The sequence below is a fragment of the Cynocephalus volans genome, chromosome 15, assembly GCF_027409185.1.
Source record: "Cynocephalus volans isolate mCynVol1 chromosome 15, mCynVol1.pri, whole genome shotgun sequence".
Classification (NCBI taxonomy): Eukaryota; Metazoa; Chordata; class Mammalia; order Dermoptera; family Cynocephalidae; genus Cynocephalus; species Cynocephalus volans.
This window is the reverse complement of record NC_084474.1, coordinates 4,390,652-4,401,442: the sequence shown is the minus strand read 5'-3', so window position 1 is coordinate 4,401,442 and position 10,791 is coordinate 4,390,652.

Sequence of the window (10,791 nt, the reverse complement as noted above, 5' to 3'; positions counted from 1 at the left end):
GGGTATAATTTCCAAGATGTTGCCATTGTACCATCTTTTAACTTGAGGACAGAGTGAGCCTGGCACTGGTTGTTACCTAACCTTGACGTGGCTCAACCATATGCTAATGAATTTCTGCTCTATTCTCTATACCCTGCTGCCTGAATCATCTGAGGACACTTACTTCACCCTACAGAAGTGGTGTGCTTTGATCTACTCTTGAGCACTAGAAGTGGGCCATAAGCACAGGGGCATGAAATACAGAGCAACACACTCTCTCTTAAATATTTCTGTCATGCATCCAACACCTGGCCCACATGCACTCCAGTCCTGCTTTGTGCCATGACCACAGTGAGCCCTGTGATACCAGCCTCACTCATGACCTTACCCACTGGCCTCTCACGACAGTAGCCCTTTTTTACACAACTAGGTTTTTACTTGTTTTTCAGTTTAAAAAAATAAACAATAAATTATTTTGTTTAGGAATACAATCATAGATGGAAAACTGTAAAGGAAATTATTACACAGGAGAGTGGTTACCTGGAAGATGGGGAGGGGAATATAGAGGGAAAAGCAATTGGAAGGAAAACAAAGGAATCAGTAATATTCTATTTATTAACCTGAGTGTGTATAGGGGTGTGTGTATATGTGCATGAGAGGGGAGGCTATGTGAATGTCCTTAGTGTAATTATTCTGTAAATTCCACACTTTATATATTTATCTGTGTGTTATACCTGAATGTTTGCTATATTTCACAACAAAAATTCCTTTAAAAGAGATTGAGTAAAATTACTGGCATTTTGCTCAAAAATTCTTTTTCCTTAATCAAGGATTTCTAGACAGTGGCAGAGTAATTTGAAGCAGTCTTTTCCCTCAAGGTATTTCAATGATCCTTCTAAAATCCATTTTCAAGTGCTCAAGTAGTTGCATATGGCGGGAGGACAGAAGATACAGCAGAGCAAAGGAGATGAATCCCTGGAGGCAGAAAATGCCAGGCTGTGGGGGTCTTGGGCAGCTCAAACAACTCTGTGCCACCACAGGGAGGTCCTAGCTCAGTCTGGACAAAGACCAGGTGTGTACGGCCAGCCTTTCTTCATCAACACATCTGGGACAGATCAGGATGTACTATGGGGTTCCAGTTATGTGTAATAGTTAAGCTCACAGCAAATGCCCTAGATGCTTAAAGCAAGTGGATATTTTTTTGAGATACAGCTCTTGGATTGCCACCGAATCTGGAAGAGATTGAACACCTAGCCATTAGACACCAAGACACCACGTAACCTAAGCAGCCTTACACGAATCAGGTGTCAGCTGACCAATCAGCTGTTACACTGCTCCTGCCCACAGGTACTTCATCATCAAAAGGAGTAGGTATGTGTAATCAGGACCAGACCTGAACAGGTCCTGAAAGACAGATGGACTGTATTTACAGTATGTCTACTCATGGTACGCTCTGGCTCCTGCTCAACTGTGGCTACTACTGTGTCCTTATGGAGAGTTCTCGAAATCCAGTTGACTGGGGAGGAACTTAGAGCTTGGCTTACCAATGGTGCTTGTGGTATAGTAGCCTCACTCAGAAATTGTCCTTAAGGACAGCGAAGCTGTTAAATCCTCCCAGGAGGTTAGAACATTAAGCAGCACATTTTTCTTGTCTAAGACATCCAGAAGAAGAGATTAGCCTGATTTAAGAACCTACATTGATTCACAGACAAAGGTTAGTGGCTTGACTGGATGATTAGACCTTGAATGACCATGATTGGGAGATTGCTGACAAGGAGCTTTGGGGAAGAGGTTTGAGGACAGACCTCTCAGAATGGGCCAAGAGTATGCAACTACTTATGCTCAGGCAAGTGTTCACCAACAGCTCTACACTATGGAGAAGGCTCATGACAGTCAGGTTGGCAAGACGACTTATGCTGTGGATACCAGTCAACTTTCTTCTCCACCCAGTTCAGTACTTGCTCAATGACTCATGAATCGAGTGGTAGAGGTGGCAAGCCAACATTGTGTGTCATGGGATCATTGCCATTGTTGAGTGCCCAACACACCAGCTGCTGTAGCCAATCCTGATTCCCTAGGGGAACCAGCTGTCATATGGTAGATTGATTACATAGCACTGGGACTCTTTGGTCAATATATCCTCTCAAGGGTAGCTGCATATTCTGAACTTGGATTTGTTTTCTTGTCTGCTTTATTTCTTCTAGCACCATCATCCACGGGCTTTTGGAACATTGTACTGTCACGGTATTCCCACTTAATATTACTTCTAATCTAGAAGATCAGTCCACACTACAAAAAGAAAGGTGATAGGTTTATCTTCTCAGGATTCATTGAGCTTACCAAGTACTCAATCATGCAACAGCAGCTGGTTGCCCAGATAGGATGGTGGAATGGCCTATTTTTGCCAGGTGGGAACAATAACATAATTGCCTACTGCCTCAGAGAGACACAGCAGGAAAGAACTTTCCAGTCGGAATGGAACGCACATATAGAAGCACATAGACATGAAAAAGCACAGCATATCTGAGCCTTGCAGGTAACCGAGAGAGGGAGAAAATGGGGATGGCAAGAAAATGGGGCAGGCAGCAAGCTTTGCAGGTCTCACTGAGCAGCATGGGCTTCCCCCATAGGTGATGGAGAGCCAAGGAAGGGTGCCATATGCGGTCACAGGGGTCAGCCCAAACCCGAGTACAATTTATGCTTTGCAGGAAAGCTCTCATAATATCCTCCCCTCCACAAGACTAGTCGCCCTAGTGACACTTTCTTGCCCCTTGCTCTGGAGAATTCATTTCACAAGTACTTGGTGTTTTTAACATACGTCCACCAATTCTTTGATAGTCCTCCCTCCAGGAGGTGGAGCTTCCTCTTACCTTTGAGTGCCAGCTGGATTTGGTGACTGGCATGTAATAATAGAATATAGGAAGAAAGCACTTTACAGTGGAGACATACCTTAACTAAAGACTCAAGGAAAGAATCCCTTGGAAAGAACATGCAATAGAAATAGACCCATAGAAGATCCAGCTATTGTAATGATCACAAAGAGCTTTAATGGGTAGGACCAGTATGATATGTTCAAGAAAGTGTCACCAGTAATACATCATGTTAATGTCAGGTAGCCCCTCACTCATGCAATGAGAAGGGCACATCGCTTTGAGGTCTTCTTCCCAAAAGCTGGGTGAGGGCACACAAGAACTCTCTTGTACTATCTTTGCAACTCTTCTGTAAACCTAACATTCTTTCAAAATAAAAGTTGAAAGAATAATTTCAAAGTAAAAAGCAAAACATTTAAAAAGGGGGAAGAGGAGATAGTAACTTTGCTTCCAAAAGAGCCTTACTAAAGGGATTTTTAAAAGATATATTTCAATCAGAGTGAAAGTGATGGAAAGACTGAGATGCAAGAAGGAACGATGAACAAAGAAATTTTTTAAGTATTTGGGTAATACTAGACAAACATCAACCATAATATAAATAATTAGTCGTGTTTCAAGAGTTTAAAAAATAGAGACAATATACATAACAAAAATACCAAACATATCAAGAGGGAATAAAACAGTTAAAATGTTCTAGGATTCTTGTGCCATTCAAGATGATGATATAGATATTAACTTTAGACTTTAATAAGTATATACGTTAACATTTCTGGGGTTACCACTAAAAGAAGAATATTTATCATCCAAAGCAGTCATGATTTTTTAAAATCTAAAAATAAAGAAAATCCAAAATAGGACAGAAAATATAGAAATATAGAAATAGAAATAAATATAAAAAAGACAGGATAAATAGAAATCACAAAATAAAATGGTAGAAGTTATACAAATAACAATAAATGGACTAAATGTTCTAATTGAACAATGAACTTTAAACAGTATTTAAAAAAAATACTCGGCTTATAAGAGACATTTCTAAGACATAAGCATACAGATGAAAGTAAAAGAATGGAAAAAGTTATAGCAGGTAAATACTAACTACAGGAAAGTTAGTACCAGACCAAATAAGTTTTAAGGCAAAAAGCATTACTAGAAATAAAAATAAGCAGAATATAATGTTTAAAAGGTTTAATTCCGTAAAATGATATCATAATTCTAAATGTGTACTCATCTAATAACATAGTCTCTAATATATATATATATATATATAGCCCCCAATATTTATACATATATATATATACATAAATTTGGAGAGAATGTCAAGAATAAATAGACAAATCCACCATCATAGTAGATTTTATAATACTACTCTTGATAATAGATAAATCAAGCGAGAGAGAAACATCAAAAGGAAACAACAAGAGTTGAACATAATTAAGAAGCTTGCTTCAATAGCCACATATAGAATATCATTTTACAATATCACTTTTTTTCAAGCAAAGTGAAATATTTAAAATTTAACACATGCACTAGGCCATAAGGCAATTCTTGACAAAATTTTAAAGGATTATTTTCATGCAGATTATGTTCTTTAACTGTAGCCCAATTAAGTTAGAAATGATAATAAAAAGATGACCAGAAAAATCCCCATATCTGAAAATTAACAAATATAAGTCTAACTAACTGAGAAAAACATAGAGAATTGAAAATGATAAAAACATCGCATATTAAAATATAGAAAGAAGTGTTAAATTCTTACCTTAGAAAAGAAAAAGAAGTGAAAATAAATGTGCTAGTGTCCACTCAAAAAGTTAGGAAAAGAACAAAAGAATAAATAGAAAACAGAAAATAGAAAAATAAAATAGAAATAGAAAAAAAGAAAGAAAATAGAAAAAAAGAAGTATTAAAGACAAGGATGGAAATTAAGGGGGCAAAAAGATATACAATAGAGAAGATCATCAAAGCCAGAAGTTGTTTCTTTGAAAATATTCATAGCACTGATAAGCTTCTGTCAATAACGTTCATGGAAAAAAAGGAGAGGTGAAAATAATATCAAGAGCAATAAAAAAAATTAAAGATGCTACAGAAATTACATGGGTTATAAAGAGATATTATAAACAACTTCCCCAAAACTAAAATGAAATGTATAAATTCTTAGAAAAATATTTTATCAGAATTGATTAAAGAAGACAGAAAACCATAATAATCTTACCACTATTAGGAAACTGAATAAGTATGCAAACATTTTCTCTTAAAGAAAACACTAAGTCTGGATGGTTTTATTAGGGAATTTTTCCCAAATATTAAAAGAACAAATAATTCCATTTTATAAAACTTTCTAGAGTATAGAAAAGGAAGGAACTCTCTTTTCTCATTTTATGAGGCCAGCATAACTTTGATACTAAAACAAGTAAGAATAATTCAAGACTGGAAAATTACGGATCAGGTTTACTCTCGGGCATAATCACACAAATCCTAAACAAATGATTGATGAATGTAATCCTAATATTTATAAAAAAAGATAACATATCATGACCAAGTTGGGTTTGTCCCAGAAATGTAAGGTTGACTTAACTTTAGAAAACAATCACTGCCATTCATTACCTTTAGAAATTAAAGGAGAAAACCAACCATCATGTCATTAGTTGTAGGATAAGCAGTTGGCAAAGTTTAACATTTGTTCACGTTAAAAACTTTTAGCAATGTGGAAATACAAGGGAAGTCTTTAACCTCATTACTAGGATCCTCAAAATACCTACGGTAAACATCATCCTTAATTTGGAAGCATTCCTTGTAAGATAGAAGCAAGAAAAGTATACCTACTATCAACACACAGAGGACAAAGAAAGTATTGATGCGTCTTTGTAAATTAATAGTGGGAGCTTCTGTTCACCAAAAGACACCAGTAAGAAAAGTGAAGAGAAAAGTTTAAAACTAGGGGAAATATATGCAACATATATAACTGACCTGTATCAGTCAGTACCTGGAATATATAAAGAACAAAGAAAAACGGAGAGCACTTTCAGTCTTCATTGGAAGTTGTATTTCCCCAGTAAAAATAAAAATAAAGAAGCAAGAGAGGAAGAGAGGAAGAAAGGAAAAAAGAAAGAAAACTAAGAAAAATATAAGCAACACAATAGAAAAATAGGCAAAAGACTAGAACAAGAACTTCACAGAAAAGGAAACTAAAATGGCCAATAAACACAAGGAAAAAAGGTCAACTTCACTAGTAATCAGGGAAATGCAAATTTAATACTACAAATAATAACAATACTAGTAAGAATTAAACTTATAATGTACTTAATATACAACATAGAGTGTTTTTAGTGCTCTATCTATAATAACTTAAAATTCTCACAACGATCCCATGTGGTAACGTGGTATGCATTAGTGCTACTCACTAATACACCCTGCATGAGAAAATGTAACAAGTCTTAAAATCAGATAGTATAAATCCTCCAACTTTGTTCTTTTTCAAAATTCTGTGACAATTCTTTATCTTTTGCATTTCCATAAGACTCTTAGAATCTGCTTGTCAGTTTCTACAAACAAAGCCTGCTGGGATTATGATTGCAATTGCATTGAATCCACAGATCAGTTAGGGAATAACTGGCATTGAGTTTTCCAACCCCAAAACAAGATACATCTTTCCATTTTCTTAGGTCTTCTTAATTTCTCTTGGCAATATTTGGACTGTTTGATGAACAGATCTTGCACATTTTGTGTCAGATTTATCCCTAAATATTTCACATTTTTGACATTATTGTAAAAAATTGTTTAAGGTTGCTTGTTAGTATGTAGAAATACACTTGGTTTTTTTTAAAAAATTGTGATAAAATACACATAATATAAAATTAATCATGTTAGCCATTTTTTTAATTGAAACATGATTGCACATATCTGTGGGGTACAGCATTGAATATCAATACCTGGTGTGCAATATGTGATGTTCAAATCAGGATAATTAGAATATTCAGCATTATACAATGTAATAATTTTTTGTGGCCCTTTACTAATTTCTCATTAACCATCCCCACCTTCTCACTTCTGGTGGCCTCAGTTCTGTGCTCTCATTTTGAAAGTTCAATGAGTTATTGTGATTGTTGCATCTTTGCTTCCTTTCGTTGTTTCTCTCTTATTTTTCACTTAGGAGTGAGGATGTGGTGTTTCTTTCTGTGCCTGGCTTATTTCACTTAATTTTCTCTAAGTTCTTCCATGTTGCTGTGAATAACAGAATTTCATTCTTTTTTATGGCAGAGTAGCATTCCATTATGTATACATACCACATCTTCCTTATCAAGTTGCCTGTTGATGGGCTTTTAGGTTGGATCCAACTCTTGACTACTGTAAACAGAGTGTAATAAACATGGGAGTGCAGGTATATCCCCCTGATATGATGATTTCCATTCCTTTGGGTATATGCCCAGAAGAGGGAGCGTATGGTAGTTCTATCTGTAGTTGTTTAAGGAAACTCCACAGTTTTCCATAACAGCTGCACTAATTTACAGTCTCAACAACTGTGTAGGAGTGTTCCCCTTTCTCTGCATCCTCACCAGTATTTGTTATTCTCTGTCTTTTTGATAATAGCCAGTTTAGCTGGGGTGAGATGATATCTCAATGTGGTTTTGATTTGCATTTCCCTGATTTAATGATGTTGAACAATTTTTCATGTGATTGCTGGCCATTTGTATGTCTTCCTTTGAGAAATGCCTATTCAGCTCCTTCACCCATTTTTTAAGTTGGGTTACTTGTTTTTATTTTTACTATTAAGTTGTTTGAGTTCCTTGAATATTCTGGATGTTAATTCCTTGCTGGATGCATGGTTTAGAAATATTTTCTCCCATTCTGTAAGTTGTCTTTTCACTCTGTTAATTGTTTCTTTTGCTGTGCAGAAGCTTTTCAGTTTGATATAATCCTATTTGTTTATTTTCTCTTTTGTTGCCTGTGCTTTTGGGGTCTTATTCATAAAGTCATTGCCCAGTCCTACTTTCTGAAGTGTTTCTTGTATATTTTCTTCTAGGAGTTTTATAGTTTCAGGTTTTGTATTTAGGTCTTTAATCCATTTTGAGTTGATTTTGGCATATGGCAAGAAGTACAGGTCTAGTTTCATTCTTCTACATATGGATGTCCAGTTTCCCCAACACCATTTATTGAAGAGGCAGTCTTTTCCCCAATGTATGTTCTTGGTGCCTTTGTCAAAGATCAGTTGGCTGTAAGTATGTGGGTTGATCCTGGGTCTTCTATTTTGTTCCATTGGTTTGAGTGTCAGTTTTTATGCAAGTACCTTGCTATTTTGATAACTACAGCTTTATAGTATAATTTAGATCAGGTAGTATAATGCCTCTGGCTTTATTTATTTATTTATTTTGCTCAGGATTGCTTCGGCTATTCAGGGTCTTTTGTTGTTCCATACGAATGTTACAATTGTCTTTCCTATTTCTGTGAAGAATGTTATTGGTATTTTGGTGGGGATTGCATTGACTCTGTAGGTTGTTTTGGGTAATATGGACATTTTCAAAACGTTAATTCTTCCAATCTAAGAGCATGGATTGTTTTTCCACCTTTTGTGTCTTCTTTAATTTCAGCAGTGATTTGTAGTTCTTGTTGTAGAGAGCTTTCACCTCCTTGGTTAAATTTATTCCAAGGTATTTTACTTTTTTGGTGACTACTATAAATGGGCTTGCTTTTTTGATTTTTTTCTGAAAGTTTGTTATCGGAGAATAAAAATGCTACTGATTTTTGCATGTTGATTTTGTATCCTGCAACTCTACTAAAATTGTTTATCAACTCTTCAGAGTTTTTCTGTAGAGTCTTTAGGTTTTTCTGTATATAGGAACATGTCATCTGCAAACATGGACAGGTTGACTTTGTCTTTCCCCATCTGGATGTCCTTTATTTCTCTCTCTGGCTACTACTTCCAATACTAAACTAAATAGGATTGGTGAGAATAGGCACCCTTGTCTTGTTCCTGTTCTTGGAAAAGCTTTCAGCATTTCCCCATTCAGGATGATGCTGGCAGTGGGTTTGTCATATATGGCTTTTATTGTGTTGAGATACTATTCTTCTGTACCTAATTTGCTAAGAGTCTTTATCACGAAGGGATGTTGAATTCCATCAAATGATTTTTTTGTATCTATTGAGATAATCATATGGTCTTTATCCTTGATTTTGTGGTTGCGGTGTATCACATTTATTGGCTTACATGTCTTGAACCATCCTTGAATCCCTGAGATGAATCCCACTTGATCATGGTGTATAATTTTTTGATGTATTCTGATCACTAAAATTTTGTTGAGAATTTCTGTGTCTAAGTTCATCAAGGGTATTGGCCTATAGTTTTCTTTTCATAATTGAGTTGTCTGATTTTGGTGCAGGGTGATGCTGGCCTCATAGAATGAGTTATGGAGAATGGCTTGTTTCATTTTTTGAAATAGTTTGAAAAGAACTGGTATTAATTCCTCTTCAAAGCTTTGTTAGAATTCGGCAGTAAAGCCATCTGGTCCCAGGCTTTTCTTTGTTGGGAGGCTGCTGAATACAGCTTCAATCTCATTGCTTGTTCTTGGTCTGTTGAAGTTTTCTATTTCTTATGGTTCAGTCCTGGTACTTTGTATGTGTGCAGAAATGTATACATTTCCTGCAGGTTTTTAAATTTGTTGGTGTATAGTTGTTTATCATAGTGTTTAATGATGCTTTGTATTTCTATGATATTGGTTGTAATGTCTCCTTTTTCATTTCTGATTTTTGTTATTCAGGTCTTCTCTCTTCTTTTTTTAGTTAGCCTAGTTAATGGTTTGTCTATTTTGTTTATCTTCTCAAAGACTAATTTTTTGTTTCATTGATCTTTTGTATTACTTTTCTGGGTCTCTACTTTATTTAGTTCTGCTCTGATCTTAATTCTTTCCATCTACTAATTTTGGGATTGGATTGTTCTTTGTTTTCTAGTTCTTTGAAGTGTAGCATTAGGTTGTTTATTTGAAATATTTCCATTCTTTCAATGTAAGCATTTATTGCAATAAGCTTCCCTCTTAGTGCTGCTTTTGCAGTATCCCACAGGTTTTGGTTTGATGTGTCTATTTTCATTAGTTTTGAGAAATTTTTTGATTTCCTGTTTAATTTCTTAAGGACTAATAGGTCATTCAGGAGCATGTTGTTTAATTTCCATGTATTTGTATAGTTTCCAGAGTGTTACTTGCTATTGATTTCTAGTTTTAATCTATTGTGATCAGAAAAGATAGTTGATTTCAATTTTTAAAAATTTGTTGAAATGATTTGTGACTTTACATACAGTCTGTTCCATATGCTGCAGATAAGAAAGTCTGTGAATGTTGGATGAAATGTTCTGTAGATGTCTGCCGGGTCCAATTGGTCTAATGTGCATTTTAAATCCTGTGTTTCTCTGTTGATTTGTTGCCTAAGTGATCTGTCCAATGCTGATAATGGGATTTTCGGGTCCCCAAATATTATTATATTATGGTCTCTGTCTTTCTTTAGGTCTAGTAGTGTTTGCTTTATATAGCTGGGTGCTCTGGGGTTGGGAGCATATATGTTTATGTTTGTTATGTCTTCTTGCTGGATAGATCTCTTTATCATATACTTTGGCCCTCTTTGTCTCTTTTTATGGTTTTTGGCTTAAAGTGTATTTTATCTGATAAAGGAATAGCTACTCTTGCTCACTTTTGTTTTCCATTTGGTGATATATATCTTTTCCCATCACTTCTCTATTAGTCTTTGTGTCTTTACTGGTGAGGTGAGTCTCTTGTACATAGCATATAGTTGAGTATAGCTTTTTTAAAAAAAATTTTTATTTTTAAGTTTTTATTTATTTTTTATTTTGGGAGTTTCTTTTTAATCCAGTCAGTCTTTTGAGTTCAGAATTTAACCTGTTAATATTTATGGTTGTTATTGAAAAGTATCATTTTAGTCTTGACATTTTATTGATTTTTGT